The sequence below is a fragment of the Prionailurus bengalensis genome, chromosome E4 (assembly GCF_016509475.1).
Source record: "Prionailurus bengalensis isolate Pbe53 chromosome E4, Fcat_Pben_1.1_paternal_pri, whole genome shotgun sequence".
Lineage (NCBI taxonomy): Eukaryota > Metazoa > Chordata > Mammalia > Carnivora > Felidae > Prionailurus > Prionailurus bengalensis.
The window spans coordinates 38,260,854-38,278,359 of NC_057360.1; positions in this window are offsets into that span (position 1 = coordinate 38,260,854).

Genomic DNA, 17,506 nt, shown 5'->3' on the forward strand with positions numbered 1-17,506 from the left:
GAATTCAGAGTGCATGCAGGGTGTAGAGGTCAGGGCAGGTAGCAATATTAGATAGTGTGGTCAGTATTGTGGTTATTGATAAGGTGATATGTGAATAAAGACACGAGGACCCCCAGAGAGGAACTCAAGAGGAAGAGCATTCCAGACAAAGAGACTAGCTAGTGCAAAGTGCTTACGTGGGAATTATCTAGTGTTTTTAAGGAACAACAAGTTGGCCAGTGTAAGTAAACCAAAGGGAATAAGGGTAGAGTAGCAGAAGAAGAAAGTCACTGAATTATAATGGGTTCCTATAGGCCATTATAAAATTATGGCTTTTACCCTAAGTAAAATAAGCAGCATTGTGGACCCTTGAGCAAAGGAATGACATAGTGATTTATTTATTTATTTATTTATTTATTTATTTATTTATTTAGAGAATGTGTGTGAGTGGGAGTGAGGGGCAGAGAGAGACAGAGAGAGAATCATAACCAGGCTCCATGCTCAACATAAAGGCCAATGTTGGGCTTGATCCCACAACCCTGGGATCATAACCTGAGCTGAAATCAAGAGTCAGGTGATCAATTGACTGAGCCACTCAGATGCCCCACAATTTAAATTTTTAAAAATGTTCTGGCATCTAACTTAAGGCTAAACTGACAAGATAGTGACAAGAAGCCCTGTTAGGAGACTACTGCAGTAGATGTAAGGGTAACTCAAAGCAAGGAAGTAGTTATAGAAGTAGTGAGAAGGGGACAGGTAGAACACACAGGATTACATAACAGGTTATGTGCAGTTTGAAGGAAGGACAGAAGTCAAGTAAAACTGCACAATTTTTGGCTTGAGCAACTGAAAAAAAAATGAAGCTGACATCAACTGAGATGCGATTATCAAAATAGTACATGTAAGATAAAGAGGAAGATCGAGGTCTAAGCCTCACAACACTCCAACATAAAATGGCAGGTGAAAAGAGGAGGAAGTAGAAAGAAAGACCAATAAATAGTAACTGTGGATTTAAGACAAAAAGCAAGAAAGTATGATGTATAGAAGCCAAGTCTGGAAAGTTTACCTAGGTGCAAGGAGTAGTCAACAGTGTGACAAGTTGCCAAGATGCCAGGAAATACAAGGATTGAGAATTAACTGTTTGACCAACTTGTGTATGTCTTATCCACTTTGAACCTCCAGCACAATACAGAGTAGGCAGTCAGAAGTTCTTCCCTCTGTGTGTATCACAAGAACATTAGCTAATATAATACTGGAAGAGATCTATAGTGGAGTGGAGGTGAAATGGGAGAAATAGGTTAATCATATTACATGGTAAGATTCTTAGCTCAGTGTTTTGTCGTGTGATTCAACCTTATTCATATGCCCATGCCATGTCTAAATGGGCATAGATGATTTACAGAAAGGCAATTTATTTATGAACTTTACTTGCATATTGGCCATATACAACCTTACTAAATATCTCTTGTATTGCTTTGATAGAGCTCTCATTAAATTTCCCAGATATAATTTACTTGTAATTATAAATTTCCAGATTCTCCAAAAGGAATTTTCATTTTTAAACAAATACAGTAAAACGCTGAACAAAAAGATGAATGAAAAACTAGAAAGCACAGTGCAATTTTAAACTACAAAACTTACCAAACAGTCATAGACTTTCACCTTGGAAAAAGCAATACCAGTAAATAACCAACTCAGTAGAGGAAATGTACTGAGCTTTACTAGGACATTAAAAACACTGCATTATGAAGCCCTCTAAGAAAGTGTTTTTAAATTGATTTGTTTAAGCAACCTGTCACTGAGACTGAAATAGCCAATAATGAAAAACATCAGCACCCTGAACTGAGAAGATATTTAACGGAATGGCAAAGAGGAGAAAGGTACGCCTTGCTTTATGTAGCATACTAATTAATTATTTAGAAGGAGGAGTAAATATTTGCAGATTATATTCTGAGATGGCATTCATTTTGATAATACTACAAAGATGATTAATAGAGGAAAATAAAATGCACCATGGCCTGGGAAATTTGAGATGTTAGTAAGTGAAAGAAAAAACATATAAAGAAAAAAATAATTTTTGAAAAATTCTGAAGAATAAACAAACCTTGAAAGTAATAATTCTAGTTTTTAACATCTATAGAGGCTAATGTATTATTCTGAGTATAATAAATGTGACATATATTGGACTCAGCAGATTGGGGCCATGCAAAGATAAAATGGTTAAAATTCCTCTTGGAATAGAATATGAAGGAAAAGGGCAAAACTTTGGAACACTTCAATCTAAACCTGGTATGTGCTTACTAATATGAATGGGGCATGAAATGTAAGCACCAGGTTGGCGGGGGGGGGGGGGTGGAGGAAGGACAAAAAGTATTACAACAATCTTCATTTCTCCTGGTTGCTCTGAAGATCATAAACTTTACACAAAAAATAAACTCTTATGGCTGAAATTCCTCTAGTATCAGAGCTCTCAAGAGGAAGAGTTTTCTGATTACAGCAAGATGGCAGAATAACATCTGAACTTCTCTCTAAAATATTCATAAATTATGAAAATATTTAATAAATTTAATGCCTATCTGAGATATCCAGAAAAGAAAAGAAAACATCCAACTGTCAGAATTGAAGAGTGAATCTGAAATGAGGAAATCCATGTAAGCCATCTCGGTATCTGCCTAAGATGGAGTAGGGCACAGAAGAGAAAAATGGCAGGTACTAGTGTCATCACCAGTAGATATGCTTTTTCAGAACCAGTTGAAACAGAGTCAGAACTAAAACCCCAACATGAGGGGCACCTGGGTGGCTCAGTCGGTTAAGCGTCTGACTTCAGCTAGGATCCTGATCTCACGTTTTGTGAGTTCAAGCCCCGCATCAGGCCCTCTGTTGACAGCCTGGAGCCTGCTTCAGATGCAGTCTCCATCTCTCTGCGCCTCCCCTGCTCATTTTCTGTCTCAAACATAAAATAAAACAAAAAAAAATTAAATTAAATTAAAAAAAAACAACATGAAATGAGAATCCCAGAAGATGTGCACTTTCAGAGAAAGGCGCGGGGGAGGGGGGTGCTAGAAAAAAAGTTTGCCACCAGCACAAAGAGACAAAAAAAAGCTTATAATTGCCCGATTTTGGCGGGGAAGGGGAGGGAGAATTCTCCTTAGAAATGACCACTATAAGCACCTCTACAAATACTGTCTTGTATATCATGCAGTTTGAGGATCCAAATTTATACAACTACAAAGCCTGGAGCCTGCTTCAGATTCTGTGTCTCCCTCTCTCTCTGACCTTCTCCCACTTGCACTCTGTCTCTGTCTTTGCCTCTCTCTCTCTCTCTCTCTCTCTCAATCTCTCTCTCTCATAAATAAATAAACAGTAAAAAAGGGTTGTTTTGGGGCACCTGGGTGGCTCAGTCGGTTAAGCGTCCGACTTCAGCTCAGGTCATGATCTCACAGTCCATGAGTTTGAGTCCCGCGTCGGGCTCTGTGATGACAGCTGGGAGCACGGAGCCTGCTTCAGATTCTGTGTCTCCTTGTCTCTCTGCCCCTTCCCTGCTCATGCTCTGTCTCTTTCTGTCTCAAAAATAAATAAATAAAAACATTTTTAAAAAAATAAAATAAAAAAGTGTTTTTTTTTTAGGAACACAACATAAGATCTACCTTCTCAGCAAATTTTTAAGTATACAATACAATATTACTAACTTTAGGCACTATGCTTTTAGTACTTCCTACCAAAAAAAAAAAGTTTTCAGAATGGTTGTTTGTATAACAAAAGAAACTGAGTCTTTGTATCCTGAAATATTTTTTTATATAATATCCTCAAATCAAATGAAAATGTGGCTAGATATAAAATTATAGGCACAATGTAGGGTTTTTTCCCCTTTTCTTTACGTCTTTAGAATATTATTCATGTTTCTTTTTGCTTTCAATGTTGTTGAGAAATCTATGGTTATTGTTATCCTTGCCCCTTTGTTCATAATCAGCTTTCTCTTTGAACTTAATAGAAGCTTCTTAGTGTAAGTAATGTTTTTAAATTTCATTATATTGTAGATAAGTTTGCATTTTTCTTATTTACCCTTTTTGATACTTTATGATCTCTGAAGCCAGAAGTCATTCATCTTTTTTCTTTTTTTGTAAACTTTTAAATTGAAGCATAACATATATAATATAAAGTATACAAATTTTAAGTGTATAGCTCAATGATGTCTCTTTGCACAGTGAATATACCCATGTAAACACCACCCATATTAAGATATAGAATACCCCAAAATACTCCAGAAGATTAACTATTTTTTAACTTCTCTCACTAAATATTGCCTCATGTCTATATACAAGGAATCACAGAATTTTATATCTTTTGCTTCTGACTTTATGCACTAAACATATTATGTCTGAAGGATTTATTCATGAGTCCAACATTAGTCCATTATTATCATTGCTATTTAGTTCTCCATTGTATTAGTATATTACAATTCATTATAATTCTTCTTTTAATGGGTATTTGGATGGTGTCCAGTTTTGGACTATTATGAGTACCACTGTAAGTATTTTTGTTCATGCGTGTTAATGTACATAATGAAATTTCTGTTGGGTATATACCTAAGAATGGAATTTCTGAGTCAGAGGATATGCACATGATTATCCTTAGTAGATACTGTCAAACAATTTACAAAAATGGCTGTATACATTTAAGCTCCCATCAACCATAAATAAAAATTCAACTATACCAAAGTTTTTTTATATCTACTCATCCTGCATACATACAGAGATATATATTATTTCTCAATACTTTTCTTATGTTTAAAGGACTTCACAATTTTAAAAATATGTAAAAATATGAAAACTAAAAGCAATTTCAGGAAGAATATTCAACTAAGTGGGGCAAGATTGTTTTATTCTTGTCCCTCCTTCCTCCTCCTGGACAATAGATACATAAATGTTAGTGGAATAGAGATATTGACCAGCAAGACTTGGGATTCTTTAACATAGTAAGATTCAGGGAATATGTGAAAAGAGCTTGATTTTGACAGAAGGATAAGGTCAAATTTTCTCATACTCTGTCAACAAGATCTAGGGCACATCTTTCAGCATCCCACCTTTACTCTGAATCCGAGAAGCTCTTTCAGAAGACCTAGGAGAAAAATCCAAGGGTTTCTAGTAGCAGTGACAAAACAAAGGGTTAAGGGCCCTTGTAGGAAAATAAAATGAAAAGAATCTAAAATAGGGTGTTTTTTAACCCACTCCATGGGAGGCCATGTGGGGCTGCCCAAGGAGCCGAGACAGAGTAAGTACGGTAAGGAGCTGAATAAATTAAACTACATTCTAAATCCACATGCTCCTGGGGATCTGTACAAGGAGCATGTTTGCCTTGCAGCTGAAGTAAAGCAGTTTTGCATATGTTAGTTTCACTTACAGTAAGCTTGCTTACAATGGACCCTACATTCTTCTAAGAGCAAAGTCAAATGGTTGTACTTGAGTCAGCATTTCTGGGGGTGAACCCTGGGAATCTGTTCCATAAACACGCTCCCTTGGTGATACTGGTATGCAGCCAAGTTTTGGAACCACTAATATGTAATCTTTTGTATCACTGAGTTGGCTCATGGAGTTAAATAATTGAAAGTCACTAAACCATGGATATTTCTGGCTCTTATATTTGAAGAAAAGTTCATTCAGGGGATATGGATTCATTTGGACCTGCAGCCAGAGGTGATTTTACATTATCTACAGCGAGAGAGTTCTGGGTATGCAGCCCCAGCTTGAGAATAATGAACTGACCCAGGGTGGGCCTGCCCACCAGAAGACAGCGCTTCTAAGACAACCTTCAACCCTTGCAGACCACAGGGCTTAGTTGCCAATCAGAAAAACTACAGTATGGTGCTGTATCTTTTCTGCAGCTTTATCCTCCATTTTATGAAGCATAATACTTACTGGAAGCTGAACAGAACATCAAAAAAAATTTTTGACTCCAAAAATGGAATAGCTGATTTATAAAATTAGACACACATTACTTAGTGTTTCAGAGCATTCAATCTAGATCGTAAATATTTCCATTCAGTTCCAAAGGTAAGCATTTTATCCCATGCATTCATTATTCTCCTTGTTAGGAAATCACTCTCTTTGTGATGAAATTACTTTTTCTTTTCTTAAATCAAACCATAATCTTCCCTCCTCTCCCAAACTATAATTTTTCTCTTTTCTTTCTCTTTTTCTAAGAATTTAGAAACAACTTTTTACTTTTTAAGATGTGAGGGTTCGATGTTAACAGCATTTCATGCACATCTTCCTGTATACCAGATATTGTATCAGATACTTAGTATTTTACTATATTGCAAAGGATTTGGTCTTAGCAAAAAACTAGGTGTGATAAGGGTCACCATCCCTACATGACACTTGAGAAAACCAAAGCTCTGTAAGTTTACATCACGTGCCCAAACTCATACAGCTAGTGCATGAATGAGTTAGGATTCCTGGGCAGTCATTAAGATGTTCTATCTCTTGTTTTTTCCATAAAATGAGTGGTTTTCAAATTTGTTCTCTGGAACCTTGGTAATCCAAAGACATAGTCCAGGAGTTTCGCAAATGTTAGACACAAATTTCATTTTTAAGTGTTATAAATCAAACTTGGACATGCTGAAAACTACCATCTGTTGGCTGCACAGTTAGATCCATTCATTTTGTGCCCTCCTCAAATTTCCTCCTACCACCTCTATACATACATTTAAACTTTTCATAATCTGCTGATTAGAAAGATTTTTCTTTCTGTACTAATCTTTTGTTGAATTTAGATTCAACATGCTCATGCTTTCATAAATTCCACAAACAGAACACATGTGTTACATGTACTCAGTTAAATACCAAACAGAGCTCAAGAACATCTGCTCGATGCATTGGCCAATCATGATATTCAATCTATTGTGAAATAAGAAGTTATTATAGAGAAAGTCTGCTAGTAACTACAGAATATTACAATTAATAGAGGTGGCTATTATCCAATTTGTATTCTGAATGTCTGTTTTAGTAAAGGAACTGAATCAGTTGTTAGATATTATTAGTGATTCTTTTTGAGAAGTTGTATTCATTTTTAATATTGGAAGTATTCTATATGCTTTTCAACCATCCTGACATTATAAAATGAGCTGTTTAAATAGTTGTTATCCTTTGCAACCACCTCTCTGTATTAGTCATGATTTTCTTGATACAGTTTAACTAAAACAAAACACAGAAATTAATGTTTATGACACTGACTACAAAGTGTAGCTGTCTTCCTTAGCTGTTAAATTCAATATGTGCACTCACAAAAACAAAAAAACTCATTATTTGATTCTTAATAAATAAATGTTATCAATTTCAACTTCTAAAAAGACATTTGGCCAAAAGAAATAGCACTGTTATCATTCTATATAATGGGGTTTCAATTAAAGTTTTCCTTGAAAAAAGAATCCTACTGCTTTGAAATTTTAAAGATCAGTCTACTACAACAACCTGACATTTGGGAAATAAAATAGTACCCTGCCATGAAAGAAAAAATGAAAACTTATTGAATAAACAGACTACTTTGTAATTTTCCATTGTAATTAACTGAGGTAAAAATACATTTTACTGTGTTCCATTATTCTCCCAAGCAATCTTAACAAAAATATTACATTCTCAAAGGACATTTCATCTACAACATCCTTAAAAGAAAAAAGAATTTAATTAAAATGGGGATGAAGTTATAAAACTGGATCACTTTGGCCAATATAGCATTGCATATTTCATTGTCCACTTACATTATTTATAGTAAGATATGAGGAAGTTTCTATAGTTGTCTATACTGATGCATTCAAGAACAAAGCAGTCAATACCACTGATGTCTAGAATATTATTTAGAAATAGCTTCTTCCCATAATAAAATATCATGGTATATTATATTTTCTACTTAATAAATAATACAAAATCTACTCTTCTTTCTCAAAGTTCAATCTCTCCACACTGTTTCTATATCTGTCAAATACATATGATAGCTCCTCTAAAGCCAGCCTCTCCACTTGTACCCAAATCCCATCCTTCCCACCCACTTAAGGACATCACTAGAACAATGCTCCATACCCTATTGTATGCCATCAATTCTTGCTTTCTGCTGGATCTTTCTTGTCAGGGAAAAACATTCTTTTAAAAATTTTCCCATATTTAAAGGAAATCTTCTCTAAATTCAACTTTCCCCACTAGCTGCCATTTTACTTTTTTTTCTCCTCTTTTTGGTAAAAAGTTCCTGGAAGGGTGCTCTGTATATGCTATCTTCAATTTCTCAGCCCCATTTTCTCTTAAATCCACTCCACTCAGTCTTGTATCACTTTTGCTCCTATCACTCTTATCAAAGTCACCAATCACCTCCACAAGTCAATACCCAATGGTCAACTTTTGGTCTTAGCAATAGCGTTTGACACAGTTGATCATTCTTCTTTTCTACACTTGGATTCCAGCACATCACAGTTCCCCAGACTTCTCTTATCTCAATGCTTGTTCCTTCTCAGTGTCCTTTGTTAGTTCTTCCTCCTTCTCCTCCCGTACCATGTAATGCTGGATAGATTTCCACTATGTCTTTCCTATTTTTATAATAATTCCCTTGGAGATTCCATTCAGACATGATCTTAAATGCCACCTATGTGCCAATAACTCCCAAATTCATATCTCCAGCTCCAACCCTTCCCCAAACATCATACTTAGGTAGGCAATTGAATACCTGAAATCTCCATCTGTTTGTTCAATAAACAGATCAATTCAAACATTAAACCTACCCCACCAACACTGCTCATCATTTGCATTGATGGCAACTCCAACTTTTTCAATTGCTACTATTGAAATCTTACAGTCATCCTTGTATCCTCTACTTCTCTCACATTCTACATCCAGTTCTCAAGAAATTTTGTTGTCTGTGCCTTCAAAATATATCAAAAATCCAATCCCTTCTCATTACTTCCAGTCCCACCTTCCTGACCCAAATCACCATCATCAGTACCCTAAATTATTGCAATAGACTCCTAAAAGGTCTCCCTGCTTCTATCCTACACCAGTACCACCCCCAACAGCCTAATCTCAGCAGAAGAGTCAGATGGTTGCATTAAAAGGTAAGTCACCTCATGTCATTCCTCTGCTACCAGGTCCTATGGGTTCTGGCCCCTTGACCACTCCCTTCATTCACTCTGCTTCAGCCACATTGGATTTCTTGTTGTTCTTCTAAAGGCCAGGAATATTCCTACCTTAAAGCCTTTGCACTAGCTATCCCTGCCTTCTTAAATGCTCTTCCTCAGATATCACCAACTTCAAGTTTTTGCCCAAATATCACCTTATTGAGGCCTTCCCTTAGCTACTTACTCTACTGAAACTTGCAACCTGTAGCCCTTACCTGCCATCTGCCATTCTCCTTATTTACTTAACTGTACTTTTTTTCTTTTGCCTATACCATCTTCTAAAATTGGCTAAAAATGTTGAGAAGTAATCTCCTCTCTAGAATGTAAGTTCCATGAAGGCAGGGATGTTTATCTGGTTTGTTTAGTAATGGATGGTAAGCACCTAAAACAGTGCCTAAGCCACACCAGGTATTTAGTAAATGCATGCTAACTACATGAACCCCACTCACAATGGACTCAACAACAGAATCCTTGATGAATTGAAAAAAAACAAAACAATGGAAATCATCATTAAATCACATCAAACAATTATATCTATAGAGTTTAAATCAGTGGTTTTCAGTGCAGACTGATTTTGTCCCCTCACTGCTGCCACCCAGGGAAGATTTGAAATGTCTGAGACATTTTTGGTTGTCATATTTTGGAGGTTGCTACTGATGTCCAGTGAATAAAGATCAGGGATACTGCTAAACATTCTACAATGTGCAAGAAAGCCCCAATAACAAAAAATCATCTGGCCCAAAATGTCAATAGTACTGAGGCTGAGAAACCCTAGTTTACACTGAGATTTTGAGAGATCCAAAAAGAACAGGATATTCAGAAACTAAATATTATAGAACTACCATGCTTAGATATTTTATTATGCTCAAAGTTTTCTTTAGTTCAGTGAATCCTTTCTTATATTTTTAGTATGTAATAAGATCACAGGCAATTGAATCCGGCTATTTATAGGGTAAACTAAGTTCCCAAAGAGATTTAACAATGTTTCAATCCTCACAGGGCCAGTTAAAAACAAACCATGATAATGCTTTTAAATCTGAAAACAAAAAACAGGGGCACCTGAGTGGCTCAGTCAGTTAAGCATCCTACTCTTGACTTTGGCTCAGGTAGGTCATGATCTCACAGTTCATGGGTTTCAGACCCACGTTGGGCTCTGCACTGACAGTACAGTACAGAGCCTGCTTGGGATTCTCTCTCTCTCCTTCTTTCTGTGCCCCTCCCCCATTCATGCTGTCTACCCCCTGCCAAAATAAATAATTTTTTAAAACATGAAAATTTTTAAAGATCCAAAGATGAAATAAATATAAGAAAAGAGTGCAATAAATAAGATGCCCTAGAGCTGATATGCCCTGTGTCCAGGAGTTTTTTTAATGACTTCTCTTCTTTTCTACAAAATGATCCTAGACCACAGAACTTTTCACATGCCTGCTGGTGGTTTTAAAAGACCTGAAAAATAGGGGCACCTGGGTAGTTCAATCTGTTAAGTGTTGGACTTCAGATGACTGTAATCTCACAGTTCGTGGGTTTGAGCCCCATGTGGGGCTCTGCGCTGGACAGCTCAGAGCCTGGAGCCTGCTTTGGATTCTGTGTCTCCCTCTCTCTCTGCCCCTTCCCCCACTTGTGCTCTGTCTCTCTCTCTCTCTCTCTCTCTCTCTCTCTCTCTCTCTCAAAAATAAAATAAACATTAAAAAAAATTTAATGAAAGACCTGAAAAACAAACGAACAAACAAACAAACAAAAAACAGGCATGGCCCCAGTCAATACAACAATGAGCAAAGAAAATTAGCAATAAAATAGCTGCAGAAAAAACTTAAAAACTGCTTCGTCTCTATCAACTATCCCACCCCTTTCTCCTCACCAAGGAAAAAAATATTTAAATCTAACCTACTAATTGTCTGTATATAGAGAAAGAATACTCAACATTTACAATAAAAGTGTTAACCTAATGTATTGTTGGATTATAAGCAATGATATATTGAAGCTGGGTCACACCGCATGATAAGAGCCAACTGTACACAACTCTTCCTAAGGCTGCAATAGCTTGAAATCAGCCTCTGCAATAATATTTACACCATGGAAATTGGCAAATTGAACAAATCAGCCCCTGTCCCCATTGCTGAATTTGTTAACATTTAAGAGCATACCACTAACTACACCTAACATGGTACCAATGGGTCTGTTGGAACTTTGATTTCCCAAATTAATTTGCAAAGAAGTCTCTTTAGTTCTGAAGGTCACCATAGCAGGTTGAGGAACCCCCACTTGAGGAAGCCAGCTTGGATTTTAAAACTATATAAGCCAGGATTTGAATATCAGTCTTAGGTAAATTACTTTCTCTTAATCCTATTCTCATTTGTGAGGTGTGGATAGTAATACACCCAGCAGAGAATTGACTGTGAACATTAAGTTAAATACCTACATAAAGTTCTAAGTTCAGAGGCTGGCAAGTAACAAATAGATGTTCAACTAAATCCATAAGCCCTTTTCTTATGTGCTTGTCCAAAGATAGAAAGTATTGCTGGGGTTTGAGACATGCCAATGGCCAACATCGTTCATTTCCTCCTTTGACTTTCTCTCAACTAATGGTTGCAAAGGATGTGGGAGACTGAAGGAGAAATCAATTATTGAAATTAATTACTAATTAATTATAATTAATTAATTAAAATATAATTAAACAACTTGGGGAAATTTTTCAGAGTATTAGTAGATCACTCATTCATACCAAGATTCAAAAGATTCATCTGAACTATAAATGTTACCTGGCTATTTAATTTGCAGGACCCAGTGCAAAATCAAAATATGGGGTCAAATTATTTAATTATTAAGAATTTCAAGAATTGACAGTGTAGCACTGGAGTGAGCATGCGGTCCTCCAGGGTACAGGGCCCTACATGATGCATAGGTCACCTGCTCCATGAAGCCAGGCTTGGTGACTTCTTTCTACATCCTTCCTTCACTGCCTTCTCCCCTTCTATCACTGTCCACATACACATACATTCAGATTCCCTTTCTGATGCCTATAAAGTTTTTGCCAGGTTTTAGCAGCACAGATAGCTTGCTGTGGATGCCAAAGCTGAGGGGAAAGGGACATCTATTTCTGATTTGTGTTCTCTCCTCTCATAAGTTCCTTTGTTGATGTTCACTTACAACTGTCCAATCCAAGTTCTTCCCATCTACCCAGTAGTATTTTGACTTATGGGGGTTATTATATTTTAAATATTTGACCTAGATTATATATGGTTTTTAAAAGCTATTCAGTATGTTTTAAACACATCCTAAAAAAATTGTTTTTTTTTTTAAATTCAAAAAATGTAAGCTTTGAAGACAGACAAACTGAAGGTTTGCTGATTATTGGCTGGGTGGCAATAATTATAAATTATATTTGAATTATATATCATTTTAAATTATTAAGAATTTTAAGACAATGGCAATAAGTATTAAACCAAGCATTGGGGCCATTAGAACACAGAAAAATTATATGAACTATCTGACAATCAGTTTTGTCATTTATAACAACTATGAAAGTTTAGTACATAAAGTTTTAAAAAGTGCTTGGCACTTATTTTCCAAAATCACCTATCACAATAGGTATGTAATCATATTATTACAACTTAATACAGTTTCTAGCATTCTAGTTTAGGGTCTTATTGAGCCAAAATAATAAAACAATAAATGAAACTGTGACATCTTTAGCAGATCTGGAAAGTCAAATACTTTCATCTGTGAAACTATAGTTTTTTATTACAGAGTGAAAGACAACTGCATTGTGTAAGTACCAAATATCTGTAACGAAAATAATTAAAAATCAGTACAGATATAAAAGGACAAACACAGAGCTCCACATCATTTATTTATTGGACAAACTGCTGAACCTTTCTGCCTTATTTTCTCCATTTATATAAATGAGAGGATAGAACTGAAAAGCATAAAGACTTTATGCTCATTTAAGGAGCCATACTGAAGAGGAAGAGGTCTCAGAGAGCATGTCCCATAAGCATTCCCTCCTTGGTTACTGGTTTCCAGCTCCTGGTTCTCAGCTTTTCAGATTCAGAAACTATCTTTTATTGTTGTAGGCAATCAGTTAAACTCAGAGAGATTTATTTAGGCAAACTGAAATTGCAGGAGTCTCTTTTAGAAAAGTTTTTTTAATGTTTATATATTTTTGAGACAGAGAGAGACAGAGCACAAGCGTGGAGGGGTGTGCAGAGAGAGAGGGAGACACAGGGAAGGCTCCAGGCTCGGAGCTGTCAGCACAGAGCTTGACTCGGATCGAACTCACAGACCACAAGATCATGACCTGAGCTGATGTCGGACACTCAACCCGACTGAGCCACCCAGGTGCCCCTGCAGGAGTCTCTTTTATAAACCAATAAGCCAGTTATTAAGTTACAATAAAAGAAATAATGCCGGATTCACAGCCTTTGGTCATTTGCCCTGGGTGCTGCTTCTTGGTGGATTGATTCACTTCACAGACTAAATTACAGGTCAGAAGTTTGCTTGAAGAGCCCAGAATCAGAATATAGAAGAGTCATCAGTGAAGGAGAGATATGTGAGTTGGATTGCTTCTCTTCACCCTGGGGGTGTTTTTGCCCCTGTAAACAATATTGCCCTTTCAGAATAAGAAGGACACCTTCTCTACTATACTAACATGAACACTATTTACTATCCCATACCTCCCTCTTTTCTCTTTCAATCTCTACTTAGAGTAGTTCCCTTCTATTAATTCATCCCTTCATCAGAAAGTTACATTTTGATACAATTAAGTTGCTTCTTTAGTGACATCTCAGTCATGGAACTATACTCTGGTCACATGGTTCACCTGGGCATCCTAATCCACAAATTTACAGATCCTCTTTTAGGAAAGAATATCTTCATAGATATCTACTGTACAGAGATTTAGAATACTTGCTCTGGGACCAGACAGGCTTGCGTTAATTTATAAGCAAATTTAGACAAGTTAATTAACCTCTCAAAGTCTCAAAATCTTTATCTGTAAAATATGAATAATGATTCCTACTTCTCAGGTTTTCCAAAAGGATAATGAAATAATGTTCATGGAGTACAATGTTGAGCCTAAAGTAAGGACTCCACATTGAACAGATATAGTCATCAATACTTTCAAACATTTGACATTGTGTTTTTACTAATGTCAGTCTTCCAAATTGGCCTTTGTATTCCTTTGTCTCAAAATAAGGGAAACACTTATACAACCCTTTATGTCTTGACTGCATATTTCAGCATTAACTTTGTGTAAGTCAACACGTGTACAAAGGCAAATGCGGGGGAAGTTTCAAAGGCAATATACTCTTCACAAAATTGAATGCAATGAATTATACATTCGCTAATAACTAATTATAGCTTTTTGTTTTGCCGGTTATATGACAATGCATTGTGCTATTTTCTCACACTGCAAATGTTACTCGACTGAACCCATCAGTTCATAAAAACAAATTTGGCATCTCCTTGTCATGTTTAATATAAATCAACTGCACCATGAAATTCTGCTTTGTTTAAGCTCATGATAGTCACCAGCGTGGACCATGCAAACTTTGGCCTTTAAACTCCAAGACCATTTTTCATTATATTTCTTTGTTAGGAGAACCTGTTTGTATATAATTAAATGTGGCTTTCTTAAACCTTTACAGTTGGTAGCTTAATGTATTTTTGTTTTATTTCGAGTACAAAGGCTATATTATGCTTTTGTTGGCATCAACGCTAGTTAGTGTGCCAGCTACATAATTTTGTTCTCTGTAATATGTCAGTATTTGAGTGCCTTGGGCTCAACAGGTGGTGCTAGATAAGGTTCTGGCAAATCAAATAGGTAATGTGGTTATTTCTTTTGTCAAATTATAATTAAAAACAGTCTGTGTAAAATGAGACTTACATTTTCCTGTTTTAAAAAGGGCTCAACATCCAGTACAAATTATTTTCTATAACAAAGACCCATTAGTGAGGGAGCATACTGCCTGCATAAATGTGCAACACCTTCTCATGTGCAGTTTCTAGCTCAAAGTAAAGTTTACTTTGTAAACCTGAAGTGTAAACATTGCTACATATGGTTGTGACTTTTCTACCCTTCTGTAATTCAGGAGTATGTACTTAAAACCCCACCAAAAATTTAATGGGGAATTTAAACATTGTTATCCCCTACTTTCTAGGATATTAAGAAACTCCAAACATTTTACTTAAATCATCTGGTTAATATAATTTCCTTTGTATGCTATGATATCCTAGTCCCTGATTGCAACAGGAGAATGGTCTCCATTATCAAGAAAAGTGGAAAGACCCTTAGTCCAAGAGTTAGGGTTAATGTCAAGCCCTGCCAGAGAACTGGGAACTACCCCATACGTGATGAGGCAATGGGGACTCATACACTCAACTATGCCTCTGAAATCTCCCACAGATGAAAGATGCTTCTACAGGACAGGTATATGTGCTCTTGGCCCATTACTTTTATGTGCTCAACATCATTCCAAAATGAATAAACTAAACAGTGGCTACATGCTGTCTTTGTTCTCAAGAAGAAGCCACCACTGTCTTCCTGAAAGCCAGAGTACATTTAATATTCTGGTTTGAATTTTATTGTGCCCTAAAATAAAGACATGCTAGAAAAAGAACTTATCATATAGTTCTTTTATTTGAACAAAATTTGATCCGATAATAGCAATTCATTCATGTGTGTCCATATAGCAAATTATCTGAAGAAAAACAAAGCAAATCGAGAATATTCATCTAAACTTCTTATCTCTGTGATAACATCTTGATACATGGAGACATCTGAGTACTTGGTATCTTACAGACATGACACGTAGAAGATTAATCGAAACTTCTCCAGGAATTGAGTTAGACTTTAATAAAGAACATCTGATTTTTCTTTTTTCCACTGAATTTTCTTTTCTGCCCCATAGTAAATATACTTCATTTAGATTTTGACTTTCTCTAAGTAGATGAGTTTTCTCATGTCTTCATATAATGAACATTAATGAATTATTGTGTATAAATATTCTTTAGTTCTAAGATGAAGATACATAGTTCTGACAGACTAAAGAGCATCTATATTGTGTGTCTATATTTGACTTTATTTATCAAGAATATACCTGGCTACAGCTCAGCAGTAAATCAGGTTTCCAGACTGAAAGCCAAAGATGATGAAATTTTGCACATATTTTAAATTGAAGGTTAAACAAACTGAGTGTATATCACACATTAGATCATGCTTCTGGTCTAACACCACCGTTATCAAGCTGAGTAAATGGGAATAGAACTTCTGTTTGCCTGCAGTTTTTAGATCTATAAAAAAGGGTCTGAACTGGAACCAGAGGTTTCCAGATGTTTGAAAGCACCATCTCTCCTTCTTCAAGGGAAGAAAAAAAAACACAAGGCATAAACCTAATACAGAAAAATGGGCAGGGTCCCCTGAACTTTCACTCTTTCTCCTACTCAGGCCCCTAATTCCACCCTCTGGTTCTGGGAAATACCTAGAAAATACCTAGGGCCCCAAGGACTGGTGAAGTAGCTAATCTCTGTGGTCTTGGCCCAGGTCCACAACTCTATTACTCCAGCAATACATAATACCATGAATTTTATAAAACCTTACAATGTATTCACTACACTTTACTTTCATCTCAATCCTTTGAAATAAGGAGAATGAATGGGCTTCATTATTGCTATTCTGGAAGTTATGAAGTTAAATGTCAGTGAGATCAAGATGAACTCCAAATCCACAGTGAATAATGGTTACAACTAAGATTAGAAACCAGAATCTCCCGGTATTGTTTCCCACCTAAGATCCCTTTCTATATGGCATACTGTCATAGGTTTTGATGCTTTACATTTTTGCAATGTTCAAATAAGCCCTTTAAATTCTGACCATAAACATGAAAACAAAACTTTATAGAAGCTTAGAAAGAAACAACAGACAAATCACCAGACTCAATAGGCTGAAAGAACCCCTTACCATTCAATGCTATAACAAACAACAAACAAACAAACAAACAAACAAACAAAAACAGTTGCTACGATTAATGACTTTCATTATCCTCATAAGGTTTTAATTCAGAGATTTGGACTTTCGCTACTTTATATTGAAGGTATATAGCACTGAATTAACTCTAATCCATTAAGGAGTCTAATGGGCCAAAAATCTTTTTTTTCCCATTTTCTCAGCTATTGGGGTAATATCAAAGAGAAAAGTCTATGTTGTAAAGCTGTTGATTCTCTCCAAGTTCCTTTATAAACAATATAAATCCAGTTAAAATTCTGACAGGATGTCTTTTAAACTTAATAAAATTATTTTAAAGTTTAACTGAAAAAATGCATGAAAGTAGGTACAAAACTTTTGGGGGGAGAAAATTTTACTACAGAGTGTTA